The 15,286-nt window shown below is 45.7% G+C and overlaps 1 long non-coding RNA gene across 5 annotated transcripts in view; it reads left to right on the forward strand.

Annotated features, from left to right (window-relative positions):
- The window catches only part of LOC147350425 (uncharacterized), a 217,361-nt gene that overhangs the window by 98,096 nt on the left and 103,979 nt on the right, over positions 1-15,286 (forward strand). The gene's annotated exons all lie outside the window — the stretch shown is intronic.

The following is a 15,286-nucleotide window of genomic DNA, read 5'->3' on the forward strand; positions in this document are numbered from 1 at the left end:
CAGTTCTGCAGGGTGTAGTTTGGGTAAACAACACACCCAGTGTCTGTCTGTCCCCTGCCTCCAAGAGCAGGAAAGGGAGATGAGACAGAGGGACTGTGGCTTCAGAGAGGTCGGGCAGGATTGTAGCAGGCTCAGAGTACATCTGCTGGAGACTGGAAGGAACTCTTAGACTTTCGCCCTGTTTGCAAGTAAAGGTACAGTCCTACTTCGGAGAAGTCTGTTAAGTCCCTTCGCCTTCCGTTGCCTCACCTCTGAACGGGGACAGCCACCAGCGAGGCTTGTCACACAGTGGTCAAGCAAGGCCTGTATACGCTGCAATGTACTGTGCTGGTATTTTAGCGGCTGTGACTCTATGTCCTAGGCCGATTTCCTCACACTGTTTGTGATGCATTGGAAAACATGGGACACAGCCTGTGCAGCGACGCCCTTGGTCGGTGACGACATTCGGCAGCCCTTCACAAGTCTTACTGAGGATCCCCTGCATGTCAAGAACTCCCCTGGGCCCTGAGAATGCCGGGTGAACAGAAGAAAACAGGCATCGGTAAGTGAGGCTGCGAGGCGAACTAAAGACTTCAGAAGGACGGAGAGGGCTTGGGGCTTTTGAGCTCTGACCTGCGAGGATGAAGTGAGGAAACGAGCCATGCGCAAGATGTTTCAGGAAAGTACCAGGCTGTTGTTTAATCCTCTCAAATAATCCCGAAAGGCAGATATTTCTACATAAGAGGAAACAGGAGCATGGGAAGGTGAAGCTGCATGCCAGGCTAATACAGCTGGAGATGCAGGGCCTGGGCTGTCCTCTCTGTACCTCCTCTCACCCCATCTCACATAGCCCCTCTCTGTTTACCCTCCACTGGGTTATCCTGTCCTCCTCTTTGTTTCTGCATGATGGTTACAAGATTCTTTCTTCAACTTGTTTTGCATTTCCCTTAAGAAGGGACAAAGAGGAGCCGGGGTGAAGAAAACTGGTAACTCTCAGTATGCATACTCCTACCGAATAGGTCAATTTTAAACTCTGAAACAGGTCTTACCTGCCCCTACTTCTCTCTATCCCTCTGCCACCTTCCTGACCTGGTGATTTGATTTGAATCAACAAGGTAAAGAGATGACAGTCCTGCAATTAAGCTACAAAAGGCTACGACCTTTGCCTGGCCTTCTTGGCTGGCACACTTTGATGAAGCCGGTTTCTGTATTGGAGAGACCTACAGTGAGAGGAGCTGGAGGGGAGGCCTCTGGTCAATATCCGCTGGAGAACTGAGACCTTCCATCCACAGCCCTTGAGAAACTGAGGGCTTGGAAGTGACTCAGAAGCCGATCCTTCCCCAGATGAGCCTTTAGGGGAGACTACAGACTCTGGGCTGACACTTTTGACTGCAGGCTTGTCGGAGATTGCAGAGCAGGGGACCCAGCTAAGCCGAACATGACTTTGGACCCATTGCAACTGTGAGCTAATAAATGTGTGTGGCTGTAGGCTGCTAAGTTTGGGAGTAATTTATTACACAACAGTAGATGACTTGTACATTGTCTGAGCATTCATTCATAAATACTTGTTGAATGAATAATTGCCTTTGTTGAGCCCTGAACATCCTGAGCAGGTTCTGGAAAGGGAGTGTCCAAAAGTACCAGGATGAAGGCTATCCTCCCTGTAGCTGTCAGTGCTCAGGCTTCCCCCACAGGCCACAGAGCCAGCACCAATGAGAAAGCCTGCTGGTGTCCTGATGGCCAGTTTAGATGGCCTTACCACCTTTGACTTTCTTTACCCCTCTTAAGGTGCCGCTCAACCTCCTAGGATCCAGGGGTTTCCTAACAAGGTGCCACCTGGGAAGCTCTGATGAATTTCAAAACCCAACACTCATTTCCAACAAAGCATGAGTTGCCCAACTGCACAAACAACCCCAGTCCTTTTCCTGGCTATCAAGGAGGACACCTTCATGTGATAATGCCCCCAAAATGAATAATTCATGGTTGATGAGTATACTTCATGAATATACAGGATGCCATATAAAATAACATAAATGTTTCCTAATAGAATTAATACACTTTCCAAGTGGTTCAGCTTGAGGCAATTATCGCACTTCCTGGGAGATACAAATTACTTTGCCCTCAGCCTCATGCCAAATAACCCCCCTAAGACACACACTAATTACCCAGAAATACACTGCCTGCCATAGCTCATTGACTAATTGACAATCGGTTTAAAACTTCAGCAAAATATCTTAAAACTTAGGCGTCACATTTAGCAAGGAAACCAATTTTGTTTATCGCCTCATTTTGGTCTGCCTCATTGGCAGAGATGTAGCATGGTTTGTAAGTAATGACTGAGCAGGCTTATTATAATGATCAATGGTAAAAGAGCAGCATTCCATCATACCATACAGCTTTTCCATCTCTCATTTCTGTGATTCTATTAAGAACAATTACCAATATTATATCCATTAATATGATACAAAAATAGAATGCAACCGTGTATGTAATAGCTATCGCTAATGTGGTCTGTTAAGCTCAGGGTACAGCTGTCATCGCTTCTTCTCTCTTGCACGTCCAAGATGTGGCCTTTCTGTGCTCTATGCCCTTTATGTTCTAATCCAAGCACACACACCCGCTGAGTTCATGCTGTACCTACACGCGATCCTCCTGCCTCAAAAATAAGTTCTGGGCAAAAGTCAAATCTTTCAGAATCATTGCTCTCGATTTCCTTCCTGTTTACAAATCTCTGCAGGAGATCTAACTTCTTTATGAAGCTATGTGAGCCTAACTCTGCCTGAATCTTGTTTCTAATCACTTTGATGATGCCAGGAGTTGACATACTACTACAAACCTTTGTTCTGTATTTTCTAGAATAGTCTAGTCTTATAAGGAGAGTGCACCCAAATTTCAAACAACTGGTTTATAGTTAAACGTGAGGTGGGGGAGAAGGCAAGGGGAAGGTGGGATGAATTGACAGAATAGCATTGACATTCCTTGTATAAAATAGTTACTGGGAAGCTGCTGTCCAGCGCAGGAAGCTCAGCTTTGTGCTCTGTAAGGACTTCGGGGTGGGAGAGAGGATGGGAGGGAGGTCCAAGAGGGAAGTATGCATTTGACTGATTCACTTACTATACTCACGTATATTCGCATCACTTACTGATTCACATACTATATAGGGATGCATTTGACTGATTCACTTCATTGTACAGCAGAAACTAACACAACATTGTAAAGCAACTGTATTCCAATAGGAAAATATCTGGGACTTAACCCATTTACACATTAGAGATGGCTGTTCTAGGTGGAGTAGAACAAATCTGTAGTTGTACAGAGTTACAGGCAGGGCAGTCATTGCAGGATGGCTGCACTGGCATTTCGTATGGTTGCAGCCACAGAATATCCAACCAGGAATGGCTTGAACAGTGAGGGAATTGTTTTCCTCACAGAACAAGACCTCCAAAGGCCAGCAGCTGGGAACTGGTGGTGTGGCTCGGCTGTTTTTGTCCTCCTCCATCCTTTGGAGATGGATGATGGCCTCATGCTCTGGACATGACTGCTGGAGAAGACCAGGGGCAGGGTCTGAATCTGGCAGTTCTATCCAGAAAGCCCAGGCTCTGCCCTCAATCCTCGGCAGGCTTCAGCTGAGGTCTCATTAGCTAAATTGTCACATCGGCCACTTTGGTTACAAGGGAGGCCTGGAAACAGTATTGAATTGGGCACAGTATTGAACCCAAAAATAAATCGGGGTTTTGTTACCAAGGAGTCAGTGGAGACTAGAGGGAGATGGACCAGCCTGTCACCCCTGGAGAAGTTCTGAGGGGAAAGAGGGTATCTAAGCTGGCACGGGAGGGATGGTAAGGTTCAGGTGGGAGACAGGAGAGGAAAGGGGACCTCTGGTGGATTTATAGTGAGAATAACTTGGGAGAGGAAGTGATAGTGGCGTCTCCAGGAGACTGTGACAACACTGCTCCAGGAAAATTCTCGTCTGAGAAATTGGAAAAAAGTCAGCCCAGTGATGTGTGTCTAGTTCCTGGAGGACCCTCCCACCCTCCCTGCCCCAGAACACCAGCCTCGTGCTCGCTCCCAGCACCTCCTTGTTCAGATTCAAGTGGTCTTTCTGATTAAAGAGAACAAAACCTTAAGGGGATTCTGCTTCCTGGACTTTGATCTCTCCCCTAAGCCACTTATTCTCAGTATTGGCTATGCATTGGAATAACTCAGGGGTAGTTTTTAAAATCCCAGTGCCAAGGTCATCATCCAGACCAGTTAGGCTCTGGGAGTGGGGTCAATAGTGTGCTGGTAGAAGTTTAATAACTGGCTTTCTAGGGGAAAAAAACAAATGATAATAAAATATACAATACTCTTTATTACAAAATACTCTTTAGCCCATTGATTCTCAGATAATGCTTTCCTGTTTGTTTGTTGTTATTGTTTCTTGCTGAACTCCTGTGTGTGTAGTTAATCTATGGCCATGATTCAGTTGTGATTTTACAAAATCAGACTGCAAATGAATGCTTGGTTGCCATTGGCTCATGAGGATAGTCCCAACATGAATGCTGGTTGACGTTTCACTTTCATTGACAGAGAGGATGAACGTGAAACAGTGAAGATGTATGTAGAAACTTCACTTGTTCATCAGTGATGAGAAAGACTTTGGCTGATGGGGTCATAGCTTTCGAATTACTGGAAGAGCATCTCCTTAATCTTGTGCCATTCACGGTGTAATGATTATAGGCAGGATACACCTTTAGGTTTAATTTGCATTCTTAACATCTTATCCATCACTTTCTAAGGTCTAGACCAGGGCTTGGCAAAATTTTCCAGGCAAGAGCCAGAGAGTAAATATTTTACACTTTGTGGACCACAGTCTCTTCCTCCTCTTCTTTTTTAAAATTAATTTAAAAAGTTTTAAAGCAATCCTGTAAGAATGTAGAAACATGTGGATCATGCAAAAGCAGACTATAGACCAGATTTGGCCTGTGTGCTGCAGCTTGCCAAGCCCTGATCTAGACAATCAACACAGATTGCCTAGATTCTACCTGACTCAGAGTGTTTGCTAATTTCCATGATGTAAATATTCTATAAGCCATCATGGAGTTGGGAAGATTTGCACAACAGTACCTCACTATGTAGCGTTTCCACCATTCAGGCAGGATAGACAACCTCAAGGGCACAGATAGTAGTGAGATCATTAGAGAGCAACACATTTTGAGTATTTATCTTTATTACCTCTATTTATTTATATTTGGGTCTTCTTTGCTGTCTAAAGGCTTTCTCTAGTTGGGGAGAGTGGGGGCTACTTCTCATTGTGGTGGCTTCTCCGCGGAGCATGGGCTGTAGGTACGTGGGCTCAATAGCTGTGGTGCACAGGCTTACTTGCCCCATGGCACGTGGACTCTTCCTGGGCCAGGGACCAAACCCATGGTCCCTGCATTGGCAGGTAGAGTCTCACTCACTAGACCATCAGGGAAGTCCATAGTACCCTTATTTTTAATAAAGACATTTAGCTGTAAGCTTATATAATCTAATTTGGAATAATGCTGTGTTTAACAACTGGCTTTGAAAATTTAATAGTCTCTTGTGAGCTGGTAAGAAATGGCTCAAGCATGCTGCTAACTTGTCAGATTGATCCTGGGACACTTTGTTGAGGACTCGGGCTTCTTGCTTTAGGGTGCTTGGTAGGACACCACTAGAGAGTTTTGATGAGAACATGATCAAATGGAAGAAATAGGTTTTCTGGGAAGATTCGCTTAGCAGAGGTGAGAGAATGGATTGGAGTTTCTACAGCCTGCCTAGAGGATTTGTAGAAAGTCTTTAAGGAGTCTGGGAACACTTTAAAACTGCACACAAAATCTTGAGCACATGTGTGTAAGTGAATTTGCTTTCTGGGGAGAGAGCTCATATCTTTCATCAGATTCTCTATGAGATTTCAAAATAGGTTAAAGACTACTGGATGAGAAGTAGGAACAGCAAGTGGAAGCTGAGTAATTCAACGTATCAGTCAGGGTCCTGGCAGAAAACAGTTCACGTGAGATGGTTCCAAAGGTAACTTTAAAGAAAGGACTGTGTTCGGAAGTATGGGCAGGGCTAGGTGAACAAACAGGAGACAGAGAGGTACCAAGAAATTAGCCACAATGGGAAACTCTCAGCCCCCAGGACTAAGGGGCTGGAGCTGGAGGAAGAAACCCACAAGTCTGTATTCATGAGAGCTGGAGCCCTGGAGTTGGGGCTTGGTGGAAGCAGGGGGCTGGAGGGGCCATTGTCTTCAGAGATAGCCAATCAAGAGGGAGTGAGGAAGGAAGGGACCCTCTGGCCTCTCTCCTCCCGCCTTTGGCTGACTGTTGTCAGTGCCTCCCCACGACCTCTAACCACCAAGAGAGCCTGGATGATGTGGTCTGCCGGGCCAGAGTGGGCCAGCAAGCGTGGCTGAATGGATGGACATTATAAATGGAAGGACATTGTAATTGGAATAAATGGAGAATAGCTAACAAACAAAAAATGTGTAGAGTAACATGGAAACATATACATTACCATATGTAAAATAGATAACCAGTGGGAATTTGCTGTGTGATTCAGGGAACTCAGACTGGGGCTCTGTAACAACCTATAGGGGTGGGATGGAGAGGACGGTGGGAAGGAGGTTCAAGACAGAGGAGGCATAGGAGATATACCTATGGCTGATTCATGTTGATGTTTGGCAGAAACCGACACAATATTGTAAATCAACTATCCTTCCATTGAAAAATAAATTTATTAAAAAATAATATTACTTAAAAGTTCCAGAACTGTCCAAGAAAGGGATCGATATAAGGTCTTATTTGGTAACCCTGGATGCCATTACTCACCGTCTGGTTTTGGACTTCTGCTTCTCAGCAGTCCTTCCTACATTACCTTGGGTCTGCCCAGTAATATCAGATAATGAGAAGCAAATATGGAGGATTCTGTTGTTGTTGTTAACTTTGCCCTTCCACTGCCATTGCCAAGCTCCTTGACACTGGCAGTCACGAATGTCTCTGAGCCTCCCTCATCCATAAAGCCTGGAGGTTGCTTTCAATGTTCTCTTTGATGGTACCTTCTAGGGCAAAAGCTTTATGAAGCTTTCAGAGGGTCATTGGCTTCCTCCCCATCCAAGGCACCTATCAAGTAGGTGGGGCTTCCCTGGCGGCTCAGCTGGTAAAGAATCCGCCTGCAATACAGGAGACCTGGGTTTGATTCCTGGGTTGAGAAGATCCCCTGGAGAAGGGAACGGCTACCCACTCCAGTATTCTGGCCTGGAGAATTCCATGGACTGTATAGTCCATGGGGTCGCAAAGAGTCAGATACGACTGAGCAACTTTCATTTTCACTATCAGGTAGGTGAGCACTTCTTCCCTGCCTGCTGCCTTCCGCAGTGGTTCAAAGTCTGGAGAAGAGCAAAGGTAATAGTCTCCTGACCCCTCCAAGGGGCCCTCTGCAGACTATTAGCCTTTGGTTGACTTTGGCTCTGCTGTTAGTTGGTAGGATTTGCAGTAAAATGGTTTCAGACCTAAACTTCCCCAGTGGCTCAGTGGTAAAGAATCGACTTGCCAATGCAGGAGATGCAGGAGATATGAGTTCAATCCCTGGGTCAGGAAGATCCCCTGGAGAAGGAATGGCAACCCACTCCAATATTCTTGTCTGGGAAATCTCATGGACAGAGGAGCCTGGTGGACTACGGGGTCACAAAGAGTCGGCCATAACTGACCATGCACGTGTGGCTTCATGCGTGTTTGAGTTGAAGTGTTGCTCAAACTGAGAGAGCACTGATTTTTAAGATTATGTTTGCATTCTAGTCTGTTCTAGAAAGACCTATCAAAAAACACCAAGAAACTCTGCTTCCAAAGCAGGTGGAGGAAATGGTGGAATGTTGCTGAAGGGAGCTCACTACTGTGTGGTTTTGTCGGAGATTTAATTTTTATTAGCCGATGCAAATGATCTGTTCCACATATGTAAAACAAAAGGACAAGAAACTGATCCCTGTGTCAACATCAGGATGTCTGACTTAAGATCCCATTCAAATAGCTCCCTAAAAATGATCAGACACTGAATATATTATTTTTCTGACTTTGACAAAACCAGTCTGCACAAAGCAGTGGCCCCATGAGGGTATGGATAAACCAACCGCGTTAAAACTTCAGCATTTTCATGTCAGTCACAGATTTTCTTAAGGGCCAAGTCACTGTTTAAGGACTAATGTGTTTGGAGAGGGGGAAAAAAATCGCACTGTGTTATTAGGCAGAATCCCCTTTATATACAGGGATTGGATCAGCTTGACCCTGATTGTGTTGCCTGCTTTATTGTCCTACTTCAAACACAGGGCCCTGGGCATCATCTTAAGGAAGGGCTGATTGAACTGTCGGCCTGACACTTGTCAGCTGTGGATAATACGGGTTTCAGTCCGTCATGCTCACACATAAATGAACCATGACAGAGATAGACTGTTGAATAGAAAAAGCAGTTTTTACTGTGGATAACCTTTCTTGAATAAATGCAACAAATAATAAAGTCTGAAAAAGAGGACATGTACCCTAGGAAAGCAGTGACGTTCAGAACCAAATGGTTATTATCTTTTGGGGCCATCAAAAATTGCCCATTATCAAAGCATGTGATTGAGAGAAAAGGGAAAAGTGCTATGATTATAATAAAAACGATGGCAGTTGAGCCCATGCAGTCTCCAATATAATATCACATAACAAAACCCAGTTACAGCTCACCAGGATTAGAAAGGAGGCATTGTTTGGGTACCAAATGGAAGCCACAATTGTTCTTAGGAAATGGTGGCACACATCTTAATTAAAACAGCAGAGGAAAAAAAAATCTGAAACACTTTACTTCTCTAAAACATTTCTTCTTATGTTTTTTTTTTTTTTAAAATAACTCCCAGTAGAAATTGTGAAACTCCACATTTCAATCAACACAGTCAAAAGAATGATTTGAATTTACAGGCCTGTAATTGGAACAAATTGGAAACAAAAGACGAGCTCGTTTAAGCCACGTGATGTGGCCGCAGTGCTGCTGTGTACAGTCTGCTAGGAGAAAAAAATCGTGTTTCTTTAAAGCAAAGCTAACTCTACTGCAGGCTGCTAGCAATTTGCATAAATGTCTCTACCATGATTTTTTTTTTTATTTATGGGCCCTAAGTTTCTAATTAAATACTAATTAATACTATCACCAGAATTGTCTCCCATCCCCTGCTCTTCATAGCTTTGTCACTTTGATTAATGCACAGTCATTTATTAACTTATTTAACAAGCCAGGGTGCCTCATGACAAACTAGATTAAATTATCCTCATAACAGTCTCATTATTGCAAAAAAAGAGAGTCTTAAACTTAATAAAAATTATCCTCGATAATGTTAAAGCTTTTCCTCTGCACCCTTAAAAGCTAGAAATAGGTTTCTTGTTTGATTTATAATATATGGAGTTGTATAAAGCATCCATTAATAAAATGTATAAGTTCATTTAGGCTTGCACATTACACTCGTGCTGGAGCCTTGGGTGCTTATTATTTAACTTTTGCTGCAGTTATGAAGATAATTAATGTCCTGACCAGACAGGGACTAAAATACCCACTAGAATGAGATAATTAGAGACATAAATAATGTTTGGGCTCTCCTGTGCTGCTTTTTAAATTAATTGTTTTGTTTTCTACCCAAACTTGAGAAAGAAGAAAATAGGAGTTTACCAAGGAACCGTACGATAAAGGTGACATGTTTGTTTCAGTGGATCCGCAAGGACTGTTAAGCTTCCCAGTTGCTGGGAAGGAGGAGGGACTGGGACTCGGCTCTTCGGAGCGGGGGGCGGGGTTGGAATGTTGGGCCCTCGCTGCTCTCTGGCTCCCTCTTGTGGTCAGGTCGTGGTGGCAAGCACACCTCCGCAAAGCTCCCTCATGACAGGAAGCCCAAGGGTTGAATCAGAACCGAGAACAGTCTATTACCTTGTGGGGTAAACTTCTCATCTTAGTCAAACTCTGAGAAGGAGAGCCCCAGAGGAAACTGAAGGGGCCTAGGGCAACAAATTTTTTCATGCTGACAAGGCAGAACGCAGGAAGCTGTGGGTCAGGCCTTGCTGATCTCAAAACAAAAATGTATAAATGCATTAAAACATATGTGGAACATGGGCTCTTGGTGGAGTGGTGTGTTACAGGAGGGTTTCAACATATTCTGAGGGAGTGTTTTCTACTCGTTTTCAGTTTCTTGCTAAAGTAGCATCCTTATTAAGGTCCCTAGGTAATCTGGTGCCGGAAGAGTAGATCGGGATCTGCTTAATGGAAAAGTGTTTGCTGGTTCGCCACGTGGTCTGTAGTGTCCGGGTCTTAGGCTGGGGCTGTTGGAAAGGGTCACAAACAGGGATCTGGACCCTGAACGCGTAGCACTTGACCTTTTGCGAAGCCCTTTGAGTACGTCATTATTAGCCGCTCCAGGATCCTGTGAGACCAGAGGGAGGCGCTGTCGTATGGTTGCCAAGGTGTCACCTGGCCGTTTGGAGTCTCACCCTTCCTTCCGGGCTGCTTCCTCCCGGGAAGGGCACTTGGCTCCTTTTCTTCTGGTTTCCAGTATCCTTCCTATGTTTCTGTATTTCTGCATCTCGCCTCCATTTTTTCTCTCTCACACTCTTCTCTCTCCCTCTCACCGTTCCTTTTTATCCTTTTATTCAGAGTACAGATAACAATCACTGTACTTGTTCACTTACAAAAATAGCTCGCTTGTCAGAGCTGCACAGGGACGGGCGCCAGGGAAATTCCGTGAGCGGAGGAACGGTTCAGAGAACTGTCTTTGGGTTTCAAGAGCTTCATGGTCATAGTTATCTCAAGTTCACACCCATCCCCTGGAGGTGAGTAGATGGCACTGGTCTTTATCATTTGTGACTCTTGCTTAGCACTGATTAACATTTCCATCTTTGCAAGCCCATTACCAGAGACCTGATAGTAGACGGTAGTTTTGGCCCAGAAGAGATCAACATTATGTCAGATCTCAGCTCCCTGATTTACTAGGTTTCCTCCTGGTGACTTTATTTGAGGTCAAGGTATTAAGACCCCAGCTTGCCCAGAATTCATTTGTGACAAGTAGGCCAACTTAATTTAAGCAGGGCCCTGAGGAGCCATGTGAGATGTCACAGGTGAAAATGAAGCTTAGTAAAGGAGACACTCATGGTCAGCGCAGGAAGGTGAGAGCCCAGGGGATCTCATTCCTGCCCAGGACCTTCCCTTTCAGTCCCCATTGGCATCATTATGATGCCCTGAGGAGTGGGGGGCACATGGGAATGGTGGTAAGGTGGAGAGGTGGGTGTGGATTAACAAGGAGTAGTTGGGCAGACTTCATGACTCTGGTTTCAGAGTTTCTGATTTAGTCTGATGGAGGCCCAGGAATCTGCATTTTAAATAGGCCTGAAAGTGACTCTGAGGCAGGGGTCAGTCATGGATCACTGGATGTGAAACACTGGGCTGGGGAGGGGAGGAAGAGAAGATGAAAGAATTGACAGGAGGTGAGGGATTTTTTTCTGAATCCTCTTTACCCTCCTGAGAAAGTACGGTAGCTGTTGCGTGTCCTGCAGACATTGCTCACCTGGGCCTGCATCTCCAGGTAATGAGCAGGGGGCAGGGGAGGGGGGAGCGGTGGTGGGGAAAGTGCAAAAGATTCCTTCTGGCCAGAGAGGAAAGCCCACCCACCAGCACACTCTGGCTCTCATCATCACCTTTCCTAAGCGCTGCTCTGGCATCAGTGTCCCGGGCCTCTTCAGTGTTGCTTTCTCCAAGATTTGTCCCTCTCTCACCCACCTCCACCCTGTGATAGCCAAGGAATCCTTCTATGAGCTGGAGTCAGAAGGAGATGGAGGTGTCCTGAGCCCAGGCTTCTCCAAGCCTGCGAGTAAAGAGAAGTTTGTCTGGAGGGGCCCTATTTCCTGTCTCCATAGCAACCCTCTGGAACAGTGTGGGTGTGCAGTGGGCTTTAATTAAACTGATTCAGTCACATGTGGCCTAACAAGAGCCCGGTCAGCTGTGGTGTGTCTGGCTTCTGAAGGCCTGGTCTATTGTTGGGTCATGCTGGGCAGACAGGTGCTGTGGGGGCAAGTGGCCCTCGTACAGCTTCAGAACCAGGCCTGTGCCCAAATGGAACCCCTGACCTCTTGGGTTTTCTCTGTATGTTCTTCATGCCTTTGCCACCGTGTGGCCCAGAGTGATGGAGAAGCCACGTGTGTGCACCATGCAATGCATCAGACGCTGAGGATCGAGGGCAAGTGCCAGGACTGTCCTTGGTGCTGGTAGTACAAAGAGGCAGGAAGTTTTCTTGCCAACAGGCTTGGCTTTAGCCCTTGAGGCTTTCAGTGACAGGGCCTTGAGGAGAAAGATAAGTCTACAGAAGCTGCCTGGGGACCCAGCTGGCCACCAGCATCATGCAGCCCCTTGGAAGAGAACGGAACACCGTGGCTGATGGGTTCCGGGTTGGTTTCTTAGGATGGATATGACAGTGGGGAGAGAGATGGGGATTGGGGCTGTGGTTCTGAGACTGGCATGTGCTTCCCTCCAGGGCCTGTGTGAAATGATCCACCGGGAATGGGTAGAGAATACTGAAACTCTTACGAGGCCATTAATGCCCTTATATTTGTGTGTGTGTGTGTTAGTCGCTCAGTTGTGTCTGACTCTTGGCGACTGCATGAACTGTCGCCACCAGGCTCCTCTGTTCATGAAATTCTCCAGACAAAAATACTGTAGTGCATAGCCTTTCCCTTCTCCAGGGGATCTTCCCAACCCAGGGATTGAACTAGGGTCTCCTGCATTGTAGGCAGATTCTTTATGATTTATGGTAAATTTTAAAAAGAAGAAAATGTTGATCTGATAGTAAACTGTATGCAATTTATGAATGAATGAATGAGTGAATGTCAGAGATATGTGCCTGATTATTTCTCCTATATCACTTTTGGATGTACATTATGAATTTATTTATTCGTGACCGTTGGTCTAGATTGTCAATAGAGTGCTTGAAGCTCTCGTCCCTAGAGTCTAGGTTGGATGGGGAACAAAGCCAAACCACAAGAGAGCTGAGAGAATGAGGGGAAATGGACAGAACGGGGGATGGAAGGTGGAGGACACCACTAGTGGGATGATGCTAAATGATGTCACTCAGTTGTGTCTGACTCTTTGCGACCCTGAGGACTGTAGCCCACCAGGCTCCTCCATCCACGGGATTCTCCAGGCACTCCCCATTCTCTACTGGAGTGGGTTGCCATTTCCTTCTCCAGGGGATCTTCCTGACCCAGGGATCGAACCCAGGTCTCCTGCATTGCAGGCAGATGCTTTAACCTCTGAGCCACCAGGGATGATGCTATGTTATTCCAAAGTCAGATTTGTAACCAGAGGAAGGAGGGAATGAAGGGGGGAGGGTAGTGATGGTCCATATAGATACGGAAGTGCCATGTTGATGGGAGGCTCTAGGATAGAAAAGAAGGTGGTAAGCCACCAAGATGCCAGTGGGAGGTTTGGGGGCAGTCGTGGGCTTCCCTGATAGCTCAGTTGGTAAAGAATCCGCCTGCAATGCAGGAGACCCTGGTTCAGTTCCTGGGCTGGGAAGATCTGCTGGAGAAGGGATAGGCTACCCACTCCAGTATTCTTGGGCTTCCCTTGTGGCTCAGCTGGTAAAGAATCCGCCTGCAAATGCGGGAGAACTGGGTTTGATCCCTGGGTTGGGAAGATCCCCTGGAGAAGGGAAAGGCTACCCACTAAAGTATTCTTGGCCTGGAGAATTTCATGGACTATATAGGGCATGGGGTTGCAAAGAGTTGGACACAACTGAGCGACTTTTCACTCACTCACAGTGGGCGAACAGGTGGCGTGAGGAGGGAAGGAGGGATTTGTATGAAGGTGGAAGAGCAATGTTGTCTCCAAGGGGTCAAGAGGACACAGATCTCCTTCCCCATCCCTGGGAGTCTGGGAGCAGTGGAGTGGGGTGGTGAGTTGATGGCTGAGAGAACCAGACTCCAAAGGAAACAGGAAGAGAAAGGAGTGCTTCCCCCACTAGTCAGGGGAGGATTTCTCACCATGGAACAGAAGTTTCAGAGGGTGCAATAGGAGTAGGTGTTGGTGGAGCAAATGAGACAGGCTGGAGGTGTCTGTGGGGAAAGAGGGCACACTGCCCACACTCAGGGCTCACCCCTCTGCACCACGGGTGTGCTGATATCAAATGCTCTATTGGGTGGGTTGTGGAATAAATGTGGTAAGCATAGCTGACATTTTTTTTAAGAGAGTGTACAAATGTCTTTTCATTCAAAAACACAAAATATGTTATCTGTGGGCGTGCACCATGACAGCTGTAAACCATCATGCACTTTGTCAGCCGATACCCCTAACTGAAACCTGTAACCTTTTCTTTGGTCTTTTTTTTTTTTTTTCAAGTGATTTCTCTGAAGTTACTGGTGAGAAATGCAGCTCTGAGAACACGCCACCTCCACACCGCCTCCACACCACCTCCACCCACTCTGGCCATGCAGGATCCGCCCCCTCTTCAGTATCTTTGCTACAACTTCTGCTCTGTTTCACACAGCAGAAACAGCCATGAGGCAGCTCTCAGTACCTTAGTAGGACCGGTGATGCCTTTTTTTTTTTTTCCTTAGTCATATCTCCAAGCAGAGCATCATCACCAGCTTCTGAATTGGCTTTGACGAACGTTCTTAGCTGTCAAGGATCCTTTTAACTGTCACTTTGGGCAAGGTTATGTTATTGCAGACATTTTGAATATTTAACAAAAATAATTTCTATAGCAGTTTTTTAAAAAAAATTTATTGGATTTGGTGTGTCCAAAGCTGGAATATGATGAACCCAACCAAACCACCTCCTAGAAAGATGGCTTCTTCAAAAGCAGCTGGGCAGCACTGAATGCATCTGGAACTCTTTGCTCTCATTCATTCCACCCCACATGTTCCACCAGTCTTCAGCATGGCTGTTGCATCTGATTGTTTTATAGTACTCAATTCTTCCTCTTCGTACTCACTGACAGTAACCTTCCTTGATTATGATTTTCAATTTGTGACTGATCACCTTTTCCTTTCAAGAGCAGAGACTCATCTTTGACCTCAATGACTTCTCCTTTTCTGAGGCTGAACATCTTCAAGATTTAGGGTCAACTCCTCCTCTCTAAACACCTGCAAAAGCATTTAAAAATGAGTCAGTTCCAGGGCTTAGTTTTCCTTTATTATACCAAATTTATTCATAATACATTATGCAGGTGTTTTGATGAGAATCCAGAAACATCTTGAGACACCATATTTCTCTGAAATGTGAGAATTTAAAACCATCGCTGTTCCAGGACAAG

This window comes from Bos grunniens, chromosome 20 (assembly GCF_055505025.1).
Source record: "Bos grunniens cultivar Pamir isolate PY7600 chromosome 20, Bosgru_T2T1.0, whole genome shotgun sequence".
Lineage (NCBI taxonomy): Eukaryota > Metazoa > Chordata > Mammalia > Artiodactyla > Bovidae > Bos > Bos grunniens.